General features: G+C 39.3%; 1 non-coding gene and 1 pseudogene across 1 annotated transcript; one reads left to right on the top strand and one right to left on the bottom strand.

Moving 5' to 3' along the window:
- Nucleotides 1-608: 608 nt before the first annotated feature.
- Trnan-guu lies at nt 609-682 on the top strand. The gene has a single exon. It is a non-coding gene; the product is annotated as a tRNA-Asn (tRNA).
- A 5549-nt stretch (nt 683-6231) lies between these two features.
- LOC124557216 lies at nt 6232-6349 on the bottom strand (annotated as a pseudogene).
- Between the last annotated feature and the right edge of the window lie 9798 nt (nt 6350-16147).

The following is a 16147-nucleotide window of genomic DNA, read 5'->3' as shown; positions in this document are numbered from 1 at the left end:
CATAGCGACTTATTTCCACACGATTGCCATAATGATCTTCGCTTAAAGGCTGCTGAAATGATTGTATTTTAAGCACATTGTCCAATTTTTTTTTTTTTTTTTATTTATCTTTTGTATAAATAGGGTTGGATTTTTACTTCAAGCTTATTGGAAACTCATTCGCAGGGTGCTGGTAGCTGTCTTCATTTTCTATTAATCAGTAATCTGTAAGCCGCATATTAAGCACTGCTCTCAGTAAATGAAGTCATTCACGCGACTGTCTACCATGAATATTAACAACGCTTTTTTTTCCAACAGCTTTATTTTAAGTAACATATTGATGCTGTATCTCAAGGTTTAATTCTCTTCACTAATCTTGACAAGCAACTGTAATGCGTCTATTGTTTCCACCTAAAGGTCAACAAAAATTTAATTAGTGAAAAAGACACTTTGAATGTTAAAAAATAATCAAATCTCGTTAACAATGTAGGGCGTGGAAATTAACAGTTGTGCTATTAGAATTTGATGATGGCCTAATAAGCAGAGAACTGACCCCACTACAAAATAATAAGGGTCCGTTGCTCTGTGTAGACTAGTAATTGGCTTTATCAGGAACTGAACATGCATCTGCCTCCGTGGCGCAATCGGCTAGCGCGTTCGGCTGTTAACCGAAAGGTTGGTGGTTCGAGCCCACCCGGGGGCGAATATTTTTGTCAATCGCTTTCAATAACTGTGGTAAGCGTCTTGTGTAAAACTTTGTAATAAAACATGTTTACGAACTTTCCGTACTGGGTTTCTTCGGGTGTCGTCAGGAAATGTCATCCGTTCTCGATTGCCAGCACAGGGTCAATAGCGTGTATACTGAATTGAATAAATTATTTTATATCAGGATCAAGAAACGTTTTTCGCTGTCAGCAATTAACATTTGTTAATATGGAGCCTGCTGGCAGCCGTCTACTTCGCACTTAACTGTGTTGCTGAGTTTCGCAACGATGGGAATGCTGTTTCTACGGCTATAGTTTTACAACACTTAATGAAAACAAGTGCGTATCGTTTCCTTTTGAGAAAGTAATACCACAAGAAGCTGGCATACGAAATATACTGTTTAACAGAAAGAAATTATAACTTAAGTCATTCCACCTTATGCTGTTTGTCTGTAGGGCACAAGTACACACATTACAGGTACCGAAAGGAAATTAATTCTCAGCAGCTTTTAAATTGAAAATAGTAAAGGGACTGTTGTTTAGGATTATGTGCACTTAGCGTTGACAGGTCCAACAAGAGCCGGACGGGACTGATATTTTACCCTAACAGCCGGAGTACCTATTTTAAATAGAAACGGAGTCAGTCGGATATTTTCAGTCCTTTATTAATAATCAATTACAGTCATTTTTTTGCGAGACCAGCCTCAAATGTGCTGAAGCTAAAAAAATAAATTAGTCAACAGCATATAATTTGACAGTAATGACAGCATCTACATGCTCAGTCTTCTTAATGTCTCCTAAGATAATCTTATGTCAAAATAAACTAAAAGTAGTTCATTAAACAAAATAAACAGTTACCTATTCTTCTGGGATGGAAAAATAAAGGGTGTTCAATAATTTCTTTCATTTCAGTTAGACTTACCGGTATAAATAAATAACAATAATCTGCATTTAAGTATTGATATTTCTCATTTTAGCCCACTTGAGCAAGAATGTTGTTTTTCTTGGAAGTTATTTCGTGGGTCTCTTGACAGGATAATTTAAAATTACTCAGTTGGTCGTACGAAGAAAAACTTAGTGGAAAGATACCAAAACGAGACTGGTTGGTATAGCTATATCCTCTTATGGTATAGCTCCTTATTCCTTCTTACCATTTTCCTCGCGCTTACTTCGTCAGCTTGGAACGGGCCTTCTACACTTATCGCCGAGAAACCTTGAAAGTTAACCCGTTTGTTGGCTGTATAAAAATTAGTGACTGAGAACCTGGCAGGGTCGTACACAATGAAAGTTATCTTGGGATGGGACGCCACAATGAACGTTAACACTTGTGGTGACTATATAAAAGTGATGATTTGATTGAGAATGTAAGCAAAATTTAGTTTACTGACAACATTTATTTTCCCAAAAATACAAGCAAAGACAGACATAATTAAAGTTAAACAAATTCTAGTAGAATATCGTAAATAACTAACAGGTGGTTTAAGACTACAATGGACAAGCATCCTGGGTGGCAAAAGTGTGTCAAGTACTCTGGCCATAAAAATAATGTGTATAACGCAATCTGAATTGTTCTGACGCTGAGCAGACTTTGATCCATGATCTACAGAAGTCTCAATAGGTGCAGCACAGAGCAAGTGGCGATTGGGATTTGTTCTCCGAGTCAAGGCTGGAGAGCAGTACTAAAAAACTGTTTGCTTCGTGCAGCGATGTAACTTGCAGCTGACAAGTGTGCGACAGAGGCGAGGCGCAAGGCGGCACGTGTGAATCGATCGCGGCCATGAAAGAAATGCAAAATCTCACGATCTACCGCTCAGGCGCACGGATCGCAATTTACTCTCTGCCAGAGCCCAGAAATAACGGTAGATTTCAGTGTGTGACACACACGTTCGCTGGTCGTACCGAGGACCAATTTGGCTCACTCATACGACAGAGCGCACAAGGATGCCAAACATCAAGACTGGTTAACCAAAAACGAATAAGTGTGCCCTCGGCAAACGAGTAGTCCGAGACTTTTGAATTCACACTGTCGGTAGAGGAAGAACTTCACCCCAGGCTCCCCAGTCAAACTACTCGCAAGTCTTAGGACAGATCCCAAGTACCAACCACACATGCCAGAGCTTCCACCAGAAATTGCTTCCAGGTCGAAGTCCCAAACCAGAATGCCTCGCACCTCTCCAGATAAAAAAAAAACGTTTTTCCGCAAAGTGCACGACCGACACCGCCTTCATCATGGAATTAACCAGACCAGAGGAAATACAAAACCCCCCGCAGGAACCAAAATGCTGCCATTTGGACTTTAGGTTACACCGCTGCTTATATTATCAATCATCGTCATGCAACACTTGAAGAATACTGTGCGTCTATGGAATAGGAACATTCAAAGTTAAGAGGACAAAGATTACGTTGACACATATGGTGGCGTGTTGAAAATTATTGTGCAGATGTGAGTCAAAAATGGTTCAAATGGCTCTGAGCACTATGGGACTTAACAGCTGAGGTCATCAGTCCCGTAGAACTTAGAACTACTTAAACCTAACTAACCTAAGGACATCACACACATCCATGCCCGAGGCAGGATTCGAAACTGCGACCGTAGCGGTCGCGTGGTTCCAGACAAGAGCCTAGAACCACTGGACCACCATGGCCGGCAGAGGTGGATCAATTTAAGTCACTACAAAACAACATATCACAATAACGTGGGAAAACCAGCAAAACTAGCAGAACTATCTTATGTTAATATCATTATTATTTCTTATTTCTTTATTTGGCAAGGAGTCAATTTTAGTTTCTACAAGAAGACATTTTAAATCTCCAGAAGATAATCTTCTCTAACTGAAGACATATCACTTGCCATAATAAGGTGGCAGTATTCTTTTTAGTTACAGAAAAGGTTAAGAAAAATACAAGAAGACAGAAACGAAAATTTCTGTTTCACAACTATCCAGAAGAATCCTATTTTGTGAACAATAACAGGATATTGCTTGAAATTTAATAGCCCCTGCCTCTACCTTTACAAGTATCAACATCCTATATTTACATGCAAGACTAAAATAATTTTCAACAAGAATATTTTCGAGATTTCAAAACTAACCAGCCCATTGTGAATTAGTGCATTGGTGTGAAGAGTACTAAAGCTTCTAAAAAACTATTTTTATAAGATCCATGTGTTGCCATCTCTATACAAGTGATTAATTTATCCTGTTGTTCAATGATGGAGTTGGAACGTTTTACGACAAGGAAATGAATTTTTTTACTTGAAGTACTGTTTGAACATAAAACTATTGGATACAGTGCAAAAATAATTTTGGTGAATCCTGCACTTAATTCTTATTAACTGTTAACTGTATTTGCATTCAGTGCATATTTATGTGTTCACATATAAAGAAAATTTTCATCTAATATAAACTTAAGGTGTACTTTGCACGTTTAACTATCGGATACACTACAAAAATTGTTCCTTTATGAATCTAGCACCTATTTCGTTTAAAATGTTAGATGTGTTTGCATTCAGTGCTTATTTATGCATGTATCTACTAAAATCTTCATAATGTTGTTGTTATCTTCAGTCCAGAGAATGGTTTGATGCAGCTCTCCATGCTACTCTATCCTGTGTAAGCTTCTTCATCTCTAAATAACTACTGCAACCTACATCCTTCTGTATCTGCTTAGTGTATTCATCTCTTAACTCCCTCTACGATTTTTACACTCCACGCTTCCCTCCAATACTAAATTGGTGATCCCTTGATGCCTCAGTACGTGTTCTACCATCAAATCCCTTCTTCTAGTCAAATTGTGCCACAATTCCTCTTCTCCCCAATTCTGTTCAGTACCTCCTCACTGGTTACTCGATCTACCCATCTAATCCCCAGCATTTTTCTGTAGTACCAAATTTTGAAAGCTTCTGTTCTCTTCTTGTCTGCACTGTTTATCGTGCATTTTTCAGTTCCATATAAGGCTACGCTCCATACAAATACTTTCAGAAACGACTTCCTAACGCTTAAATCTATACTCGATGTTAACAAGTTTCTCTTCTTCAGAAATTCTTTTCTTGCCATAGCCAATCTACATTTAATGTCCCCTCTACTTCGACCATCATCAGTTATTTTGCAACCCAAATAGCAAAACTCATTTACTACTTAAAGTGTCTCATTTCCTAATCTACTTCCCTTCGCATCATCTGATTTAATTCGACAACATTCCATTATCCTTGTTTTGCTTTTGTTGATGTTCACCTTATATCTGAAGTTCAAAACACGTCGATTCTGTTCAGCAACTCTTCCAGGTCCTTTGCAGTCTGACAGTATTACAATATCGTCGGCAAACCTCAAACTTAATCTTTAGATTCCCTAGAAGTTTTCTATTTGATGGCCCCATATCATGCACAAATGCTGCCACTTCAAACTCAACATTTTCTGTTACTTGAATCGTTTCAGTCAACAAGTCTATAGAAACGGCTGTGTCAAATTTGTAATAAATGGACTGCATCCAATTTCTTACCAAACTTCTGTTGACGATAACATCCGCATTGTTGCGTTGCCCGCTGATAATCTCCTTTGCGTAGTTAAAACATAATCACTGTTTACTTTTATTTCATCGAAGCTAAGAACTTCGTCTGTTTCAAATTTTGCTAATAACTTTGACTGAGTTTTCAAAACACTAAGTAAAACCTAATGGCTCGGTAAATTGCCTGAGTCTTCTTTTAGTAGTGACTTCACTAGGAAGAGGATATTTCAATACGTCCCTGACAAAAGGTAACGCTTTAAAAAGTAGGCGACGTAAGGTCGCAGCCTTTTCGGTACCTTCGGATGATCAGTTACTACATCGTCCTTTTATAACCACTTGTTGAGAGTCAGAAAAAGAGCCACGTATCACTTTTTGAAGATGTTTTAATTTCAGTAACACATAGAGACGATCCTGTAAATCTGTATTCTTTTGCCGAACGTCTTTTATCCCTGTTACCATACTTTGTAATTGTTGGCGTACGCATGGATTTTCGCATTCACAGCAGTGTTAAGTTTCGCGTTTACCGTTTTGTGTAGTACTAATTTCTTCGTCATTTGGTAATTTACTTACGTGTGAAATATCTTCTCCTTTTTTATGGCAGGTTCGTTTCTGTGCCCCAAAATTTCTCTCATTATTAGGCTCAGCACTACACCCCGAAAAGCACCGGAGGATGGTAGATTTAGGGCTGGAACAGGATCAGTCTTCAAATGGCGATTCGAAGGACTATACAACAGTTCATAATTTGAACCAATAAAATTGAACTGAGCTGACACGAGTATCTTCAACTGAAAACGAATCTGCATATTTACAAGCATTTAGCCATTTTATAAAAACTAAACTCCTCCCGAACAGGCCATGAAGGCCCAACGGTACCGACCGGCCGCCGTGTCATCCTCAGACCACAGGCGTCACTGGATGCGGATATGGAGGCCATGTGGTGAGCACACTGCTCTCCCGGCCGTATGTAGTTTCCGAGACCGGAGCCACTACTTCTCAATCAAGTAGCTCCTCAGTTTGCCTCACAAGGGCTGAGTGCAACCCTGCTTGCCAACAGCACCCGGCAGACCGGATGGTCGCCCACCCAAGTGCTATCCCAGCCCAACAGCGCTTAACTTCGGTGATCTGACGGGAACTGGTGTTACCACTGCGGCAAGGCCGTTGGCATTTATCCATTTTCGTTTCGTCTTATTGTTTTTAGAAATTATATGAAAGTTTATTCCTAACCCACTTGTCTACTGTGATTCGTAGAACTGGCAACCTTTGTTTTCACTTAAAATTTGATTCTAAAAGATTTCTCAATACACTCATAACTACGGTGTGACTCTGTACTCAGTAACTGACCACTAATAAAAATTCACACTGCTCTAAATAACCTTGTTTCCGCTGGGAAACGCAATTATTACTCAATACATTATGGCAATTGCGGGCTCCTGGGCGCTAGTTGAGTTCACTCTGACGTCAGCGGCCCAGCTTCCTACTGCGCACGCACCTCGTGATCCCTGTATTCTAATATCTCTGTTTTTAACAATCCTAAGTTTGAGGAAACTGTTAGTCAGTGGATGGAAGAAGATGTCAGGCGACGATTTTACAGTAGCCAGTGATCATAGTTCTGCTAACAAGAGGATCATTCAGAAGAAGAACTTTAAGATAACTGTGATGTGCACCTTTCTGTTTCTCTAATACAATACGTAAAATTTTAGTTAAAATCAAATATGTTTTGAGTGCTCATAAAATAAAAAACATAGATCTACCATAGAATGTCAGTTTTGTAAACTTTTTGCACCTATCAAGTGCAATTTTAAACACTGGAACTTAGATTTATGTGATAATTTACTTGCTACAAAGATATTATAATTTTTCAGAATGTAAAATTGAGTTCTGGAACAGTTCATTTCTGTGTACTATTTAAAAAAAACACCACACAAAAGTAAGTGTGTGATAAAAGTGCAATGGCCAATCTACATTTAATATCCTCTCTACTTTGACCATCATCAGTTATTTTGCAATCCAAATAGCAAAACTCATTTACTACTTTCAGTGTCTCATTTCCTAATCTACTTCCCTCAGCATCATCTGATTTAATTCGACAACATTCAATTATCCTTGTTTTGCTTTTGTTGATGTTCACCTTATATCTTAAGTTCAAAACACTGTCCATTCTGTTCATCAGCTCTTCCACGTCCTTTGCAGTCTGACAGTATTACAATATCGTCGGCAAACCTCAAATATATTCTACTGCTCGCAACACAGTTTCATCAAGGAACGCAAAATATTTCAATCCGCTTAACATAATGGATCCGTTTGGAGTACGGAAAGATACTCCATACAATGGTTCTTTGAGATTATTCAGAGTTAATTCAAAAACTACCAGTGTAATCTTCTGATAAATCTGATGCCTGCAAGGTTAATGCAAGAGATCTTTCTCCAAAATGTTTTCAATCAGAATACACAGATACCACTAAAAGGAGTAGTATTTTATGCTATTGTGACAGCGCGAATTTCATACACTTTATGGCTGTGCATGCTTTATTTAAGCAATAAAAGAAACACGAAATATTTAAACAACACTTAAATAATAGTGATAAAAATATAACGTTAATCAAAAATTTCAAATGGTCTGAGCTTTAAATGTCTATTTTAACATAGGGGTACCAGAGACCCCACCTTGTGGTTTCAGTTGCAGAAAAGTCACCTCATGAGTTAAGGGTTAAGTTTCATTTGCTTGTCACGGTGTACTTACTGTTTCGGACGTTATCACATATCCCTCATGGATAAACATTTTATTCTATATCTTTCGAAATTGGCGATACGCCGAAACACGTAAAGTGACATAAAGCCAATAAAATACTCTGGTGAAGCCAAATAGTATTGTTATAAAGATGTAAGGGCTGTACGCAACAATATTGCTCACGCTGGTTTCGACAGCATAGTTATACCCGCTCAGTCGGTGCTCTTGTGCAGTCGCTCTGGTGTAGCTGATAATAAGAACGATACGTGTGCTATGCCCTCAAAGTTTTTTTAAAAAATGTTTTCTTTCTCTCCACCTGTTAAGTTTCGACGACCTCCCAGCATATTTATGTAGTTGCCGCCTTTACTGATACAAATCCTCTAATTTTAGATACAGTTTCTTAGCCCCTGAGTCGGAAATCTATAATTTTCCAAATAAATTTTCGCTTCCCACTCCATATTACATTTTGGTGTGTAGTTAATTTACCAAGGGATTGTGCTTTCTACGACTACGAGCTTCCCTCGACAGTGAATGACAACTCCTGTCCATGATGTGTCGTAAACAGGTTCCGTAATCCGTACTTCCGTTCATCTTGCCCGGGCCTATCTCTGACTGCCTTGCGGTCACTGGACTGTTGCATCACCCAACTGATGTGATGCTTCTAGGTACGCATTCAGCTGAGGAAATCGAAGTAAACAACCTGACTACATTAGGTGATCAATGAATTTATAATGTGGAAGTAGCACTTGTGTGTACGTGATTTTATTTATTTATTTATTTATTTATTTATTTTTTTTTTTTTTGGAAATTCATCTGAAATCCATATAGCATACAGTAAGATAAATAAGGAACGGTGAAGTAATAGAAATGAACTGTTCCCAAAAAGGAACGATCACCAGTGAACTAGTTACCGAAGATGAACGAATTTGCCCATATCTACAACTACTCAACAATTCAGAATTGTGTCATAATTGCTTTCACGAAGTTCTGCAGAACCATTCACATTTTGTACATTTTGTACTACTGCATATCTATCAAGAACTTCACAGCTATCCAGCTAATCAGAATTGTGATCAAAATTTCCTTTCGTAAAACTCTACAGAACTCCTGAAAGTTTCCACAGAGAACTGTAATACTACAGCATATCCAACACGAACTCTGAAAAAAAATGTATTTTGTTCGCATGGGGATCCACAGCCTCCTAGAGTTTTATAAAGGAAAACGTCATCCGTAGGAGGCTGTATAGCTTACATCCTACTACAGACAATGTTTTGTTTCACAAAATGTATAGCAAGTCCATAAATTATCTTTACCACTTACTACTTTAATATCTTTAAAACTGTACTAGACATTAAAAAAAGATTTTCGACTCATAAAGTTTTGTTTTCTCATTCATACACATGAATGTGTGCAACCATAGTGGCACGGATAATGTCTAGCCAGAATTCCACTTGTCTCCCGTGCTATTCAAGATGTCCACGTCGACATATTCAGATGCACTGCTAATGAGTGCCTTGAAGTCCTGTAGGTTTGAAACGTTGGATCGGTGTAAAAAATGCCTTGCAACACCCTACAGGAAGAATTCTAGTAGTGCGAGATCAGAGGATCGTGGCGGCCATCTCGTCCAACCCACCTACCCGGCAACTTTTCATCTAGAAATTGACGGACGTTTAGGGACCAGTTGGGTTGTGCTCCATCCTGATGGAATGTCACATCAGATTTCACGTGTTCCAGTTGTGGCACATCAAACTCCTGTAACACGTCCACCGTTGACGGTAGACTCGACGAACAGGACTGGACCAGTGGTACAACTGTGCATCAGTCCGCACCAAGCATTCACATTTGGACTGTCTCTTTCCATTTCACGTGTAACACGTGGACACCGTGAACCCCATACATGAACGTTATGACAATTCGGTAGGCTGGATACATGGATGGGCGACACGCACCCTTTTTATGGAGAACACTACCTTTTTCCATAAACGACGTACGACAGGCCAGAATAGTTGGTCGGGACGGTGGTTGCCTTCCATACCGTGTTGCACTTGGGTTGTAACCTCCCAACAGAAAAATTATTATAATATTCGTATTTAGTGTAACCTCCCAACAGAGAAATCTCGTTTAAGTTCCCAATAGAATAATTTCTTTCCAATTAAAAAATTTCAAGTTTTAATGTGACCTTCTATTAAAGACTGATTGCATATCGAGATTAATAAGTTTTGACTTCAGCAGCGCTGCGTCATGGCCCTGTGAAATCATCCTGAATAAACTGAAAAATTCTTACCTCATAATGATGTCGCCGAATTACGCTATCTATATATCTGCTCCTATAAGAATTTTTTACCTCAGCCCAGTGCAGTGCTGGCCACTAGATTTTCATTTGTAGGAAAACTGATTTTCTTTTGCTTAATCAACATGAATATGCACAGGAAAAATTCGTAAAATCTTTAAACTCAGATAAATGACTGGCAAACGTTTTCTTCAGAACAAAAGTTATTGCTGAAACATTTCTGCAAGGAATTACATGGGACTTTAACATTACAATTGTGGTTAAATCAGTTGTGGCAATTAACATATGCTCGTGGCAACAAAGAACAATAACATATATATTTTTTTAACTTATACCACATCGCTCAGGCACCTCCATCGTTCTGCACGACCGGCCCAGCACAAGTCAACCGCTGCACTGCCGTGTCCGAACTCCATAATTCAAGTGCTCTGAGCGAGCTACAAAACACGACTACTTTCTGCGAACTACTAAACTCGACTTACTGCCAACACTGCTCTGACCTGCGATTCTGTTGTAGCACAGATATTTCATATCACAGGCAGCGCGTGAGCAATCCATCGAAATTACACCTGCTCAAGTGCACTAGCGAATATTAATGCACCCCTAATGAACCCCTTACAGGGTTAAAGTCTTAAAGTTATTCGGGTCTTAAGTTGTAAAGATAATTTATTGACACGCTGTGTATTTATCGAAAGTGGGGAGCGAACTTCACGAGATTGACTGCCTCCAGGTGGCCGGCTCAGGGTGCGGACTTGGTGCGGTGGTGGGGAAATACGGTGTCCGGGCTCGAACCTGGGGCTTCCGTCGCGACGCTGCCGGTGCCAGACGTGGGTCTCTGCCAGCGTGGCGCCACTGCGTCCTCCCCTTCGTCAGTTCCCACGAGGGGAGCAGATTTCCGTGTTGGGTGCCGCTATGGTTCAGCCATATTAAACGCCGGATCCCAGGCTTGCATAACCTAAAGTCACTGTCTTAAAGGGAGTCCCTCAGGTTTCAATTTTGGGTCCACACTTATTCCGTAAATATGTGAATGACCCCTCACTTAGCATTCAACAAGCAAAACTGGCACTTTTTGCAGACTATAGTAATGTTATCAGATAGATTATATAATGGTAAGACAGAGATTTAGGAACCAGGTTTTAAATTGTAAGACATTTCCAGGGGCAGATGTGGATTCTGACCACAATCTATTGGTTATGAACTGCAGATTGAAACTGAAGAAACTGCAAAAAGGTGGGAATTTGAGGAGATGGGACCTGGATAAACTGAAAGAACCAGAGGTTGTAGAGAGTTTCAGGGAGAGCATAAGGGAACAATTGACAGGAATGGGGGAAGGAAATACAGTAGAAGAAGAATGGGTAGCTCTGAGGGATGAAGTAGTGACGGCAGCAGACGATCAAGTAGGTAAAAAGACGAGGGCTAGTAGAAATCCTTGGGTAACAGAAGAACTATTGAATTTAATTGATGAAAGGAGAAAATATAAAAATTCAGTAAATGAAGCAGGCAAAAAGGAATACAAACGTCTCAAAAATGAGATCGACAGGAAGTGCAAAATGGCTAAGCAGGGATGGCTAGAGGACAAATGTAAGGATGTAGAGGCTTGTCTCACTAGGGGTAAGATAGATACTGCCTACAGGAAAATTAAAGAGACCTTTGGAGAGAAGAGAACCACTTGTATGAATATCAAGAGCTCAGATGGCAACCCAGTTCTAAGCAAAGAAGGGAAGGCAGAAAGGTGGAAGGAGTATATAGAGGGTTTATACAAGGGCGATGTACTTGAGGACAATATTATGGAAATGGAAGAGGATGTAAATGAAGACGAAATGGGAGATAAGATACTGCGTGAAGAGTTTGACAGAGCACTGAAACACCTGAATCGAAACAAGGTCCCGGGAGTAGACAACATTCCATTAGAACTACTGATGGCCTTGGGAGAGCCAGTCATGACAAAACTCTACCATCTGGTGAGCAAGATGTATGAGACAGGCGAAATACCCTCAGACTTCAAGAAGAATATAGTAATTCCAATCCCAAAGAAAGCAGGTGTTGACAGATGTGAAAATTACCGATCTATCAGTTTAATAAGTCACAGCTGCAAAATACTAACGCGAATTCTTTACAGACGAATGGAAAAACTGGTAGAAGCGGACCTCGGGGAAGATCAGTTTGGATTCCGTAGAAATATTGGAACACGTGAGGCAATACTAGCCTTACGACTTATCTTAGAAGAAAGATTAAGAAAAGGCAAACCTACGTTTCTAGCATTTGTAGACTTAGAAAAAACTTTTGACAATGTTAACTGGAATACTCTCTTTCAAATTCTGAAGGTGGCAGGGGTAAAATACAGGGAGCGAAAGGCTATTTACAATTTGTACAGAAACCAGATGGCAGTTATAAGAGTCGAGGGGCATGAAAGGGAAGCAGTGGTTGGGAAAGGAGTGAGACAGGGTTGTAGCCTGTCCCCGATGTTATTCAATCTGTATATTGAGGAAGCAGTAAAGGAAACAAAAGAAAAATTCGGAGTAGGTATTAAAATTCATGGAGAAGAAGTAAAAACTTTGAGGTTCGCCGATGACATTGTAATTCAATCAGAGACAGCAAAGGACTTGGAAGAGCAGTTGAACGGAATGGACAGTGTCTTGAAAGGAGGATATAAGATGAACATCAACAAAAGCAAAACGAAGATAATGGAATGTAGTCAAATTAAATCGGGTGATCCTGAGGGAATTAGAATAGGAAATGAGACACTTAAAGTAGTAAAGGAGTTTTGCTATTTAGGGAGTAAAATAACTGATGACGGTCGAAGTAGAGAGGATATAAAATGTACACTGGCAATGGCAAGGATATCGTTTCTGAAGAAGATAAATTTGTTAACATCGAGTATAGATTTAAGTGTCAGGAAGTCGTTTCTGAAAGTATTTGTATGGAGTGTAGCCATGTATGGAAGTGAAACATGGACGATAACTAGTTTGGACAAGAAGAGAATAGAAGCTTTCGAAATGTGGTGCTACAGAAGAATGCTGAAGATAAGGTGGGTAGGTCACGTAACTAATGAGGAGGTATTGAATAGGATTGGGGAGAAGAGACGTTTGTGGCACAACTTGACCAGAAGAAGGGATCGGTTGGTAGGACATGTTTTGAGGCATCAAGGGATCACAAATTTAGCATTGGAGGGCAGCGTGGAGGGTAAAAATCGTAGAGGGAGACCAAGAGATGAATACACTAAGCAGATTCAGAAGGATGTAGGTTGCAGTAAGTACTGGGAAATGAAGAAGCTTGCACAGGATAGAGTAGCATGGAGAGCTGCATCAAACCAGTCTCAGGACTGAAGACCACAACAACAACAGTAATGTTATAATAAATTTCATTAGAGAGAAAGCAACAGAAGAATTAATAAATAATATTTTCCCTAAATATTGAAAAAAAACACACTACGTTCAGTTCTGTACAATAAACGGAGGCGTACCAACAAATGATGTAGGATGTGAGCAGGAGTCAGTAAACAGAACAGAGTGCCCCAAATTTGTGTGTGTGCATGTTGATGAAAACCTGAACTGGAAGAAGCATATTACTGAGCTTCCCAGACATTAAGTCAGCTACTTTTGCTCTTCTTATAACTGCTAATCTTGAAAAGAAACGTACCAGCCTTCTGATATATTTTGCATATTTCCGCTCAATAATATTGCAGGGAATAATTTTCTGGGATAACTCATCACTTAGAAAGAAATTATTGACTCCACAAAAGCTAGCACAAGAATAATATGTGGTGTTCACACACGGAAGTCATGTCAGTACATCTTCAAAGAGCTAGGTATTTTAAATGCGCCGTGTCAGTACATATTTTCGCTAATGAAATTCGTAATAAATAACCCATCATAATGTGAGAAGAACAGTGATGTGCAAACCTACAACACCAGAGGGGAAAAAGACCTTCATTACCCGATATTAAAGCTGTTAGCGGTTCATAGAGGAGTTCAATGTGCAGCAATAAAAATTTTTGATAATTTACCCAATAAAATAAAATATCTGGCAGATAGCGAAACAAGTTTAAAATATAATTTAAAATCATTTCCCTGGACAACTCATTCTATTCTATGGACGAATTTCTACTTAAAAATTGGTAGCCAGTAAAAAAAGTGTTAATTAATGTTAGCACTAATGGTGTATGTATATTCTGTAAAGTGATTCGTTCTACATTGTTTCGATAAAACAATCGTTCAAATGATCTATGGAACATGCGTAACTAACTAATTAACTTCATTTATAAGTTTGTAATGTAGTCGGATCTCTAAGCCCTTTTTTAGAATATAATCCAAAATGGTGTTGGATTGCAGCAGCAACCTGATGCCGTCGTTAAGTCATGGCATATACTGGGGGATGCAGTGCTTCGCGGCGGGAGCAAATATGCTGTATGACCGAAGGCCTCCGATTTTTCTTGCCGATTTCTGTGGACTAAGAACTGGAACGAGACTATTTGAGCTACAGTGCTTCAAAGTATTTGCTGGAATAATAAGTCAAGTAGGGTATTCCAGTGTCTGCGCTGTATGTCCGAAAGAACAGGCACTGCAGGGACTGCAACCGTTACGAAGTACATGAAAAGTAGTCGTATTTGCGAATACGAACAGCCATCAGCTATATAATGGAATGGTGACAATGACATTGTAAGGTGGCAAGTTAATTTTTACCGCCTAACATAATTTTTATGTCGAGAAACCGATTCTACTAATCAAGCCGATGAATCTCATTCCCCACAAGGCATACTTCGCTTATAATCACGTTATTTGCATAGTCCGAAGAATAATTAATCCGTGCGTGGCTCACATGAACTCGATACTAACAAAATACATCTGACTTGCAAGTTGATAGACAAGTAACATTTCTGTAGCAGTGGACTGAAGTGAGTCATTAGAGTGTATTCACTTCAGATCTGCTTTAGATTGGAATTGATATGCGTAGTTTTCCTCATTCCCTCGTGTCTCTGTCAGCCACGTATTGCGCTTGTGCTCTTGGGGCTTAAATTCGAGAAAGGCATTCGACAGGTAGACGATATGTCCAGCTACAATAGATTAGTCAGCATACCGCCAGTTGTGTAATTTTACAACACAGTCAGTGTAATATTTTTGGGGAACATTTTTGTAATTTCAGTATGCTTGAAATTATGTTAGTATTTGTTTTTCCCTTGCGATTACCCTAGTATAAGAATTCTATATCTACATCTACATGGATACTATGCAAATCACACTCAAGTGCTTCGCAGAGGGTTCATCGAACAACTTTCACAATAATTTTCTGTTATTCCACTCTCGAACAGGGCGCGCACAAAACGGACAGGTATATCTTTCCGTGCGAACTCTGATTTCCCCTATTTTATTGTGATATCGTTCCTCCATATGTCGGCGTCAACAAAATATTTTCGCATTCGGAGGAGAGAGTTAGTGATTGAAACTCCGTGAGAAGATTCCGCCGCAACGAAAAGCGCCTTTGTTTCGATTGTGTCCACCCCAAATCCGGTGTCATGTCAGTGACACTCTCTCCCCTATTTCGCGATAATACAAAACGTGCTGCTCTTCTTTGAACTTTCTCTGTGTACTCCGTTGGTCCTATCTGGTAAGGATCCCAGGCCGCGCTGCAGGACTCTGGAAGAAGACGGAAAAGAGTAGTTTAGGCAGTCTCTTTAGTAGATCTGTTACAATTTCTAAATGTTTTGCCAATAACACGCAGTCTTTGATTTGCCTTCCCCACAGCATTTTCTATGGGTTCTTTTCAGTTTAAATTGTCCGTAATTGTAATTCCTTGGTATCTAGTTGAATTTACGGCCTCTGATTTGACTAATTTATAGTGTAACCGGAGTTTAACGTATTCCTTTTATCATTCATGTGGATGACCTTACTTTTCATTATTTAAGGTCAATTTCCAATTTTCGCACCATTCAGTTGTCTTTTTTAA

This window comes from Schistocerca americana, chromosome 1 (assembly GCF_021461395.2).
Source record: "Schistocerca americana isolate TAMUIC-IGC-003095 chromosome 1, iqSchAmer2.1, whole genome shotgun sequence".
In the NCBI taxonomy this organism is placed as follows: Eukaryota; Metazoa; Arthropoda; class Insecta; order Orthoptera; family Acrididae; genus Schistocerca; species Schistocerca americana.
Note: the sequence above shows the minus strand (reverse complement) of the source record. Positions and strands in the feature narration are given on the sequence as shown.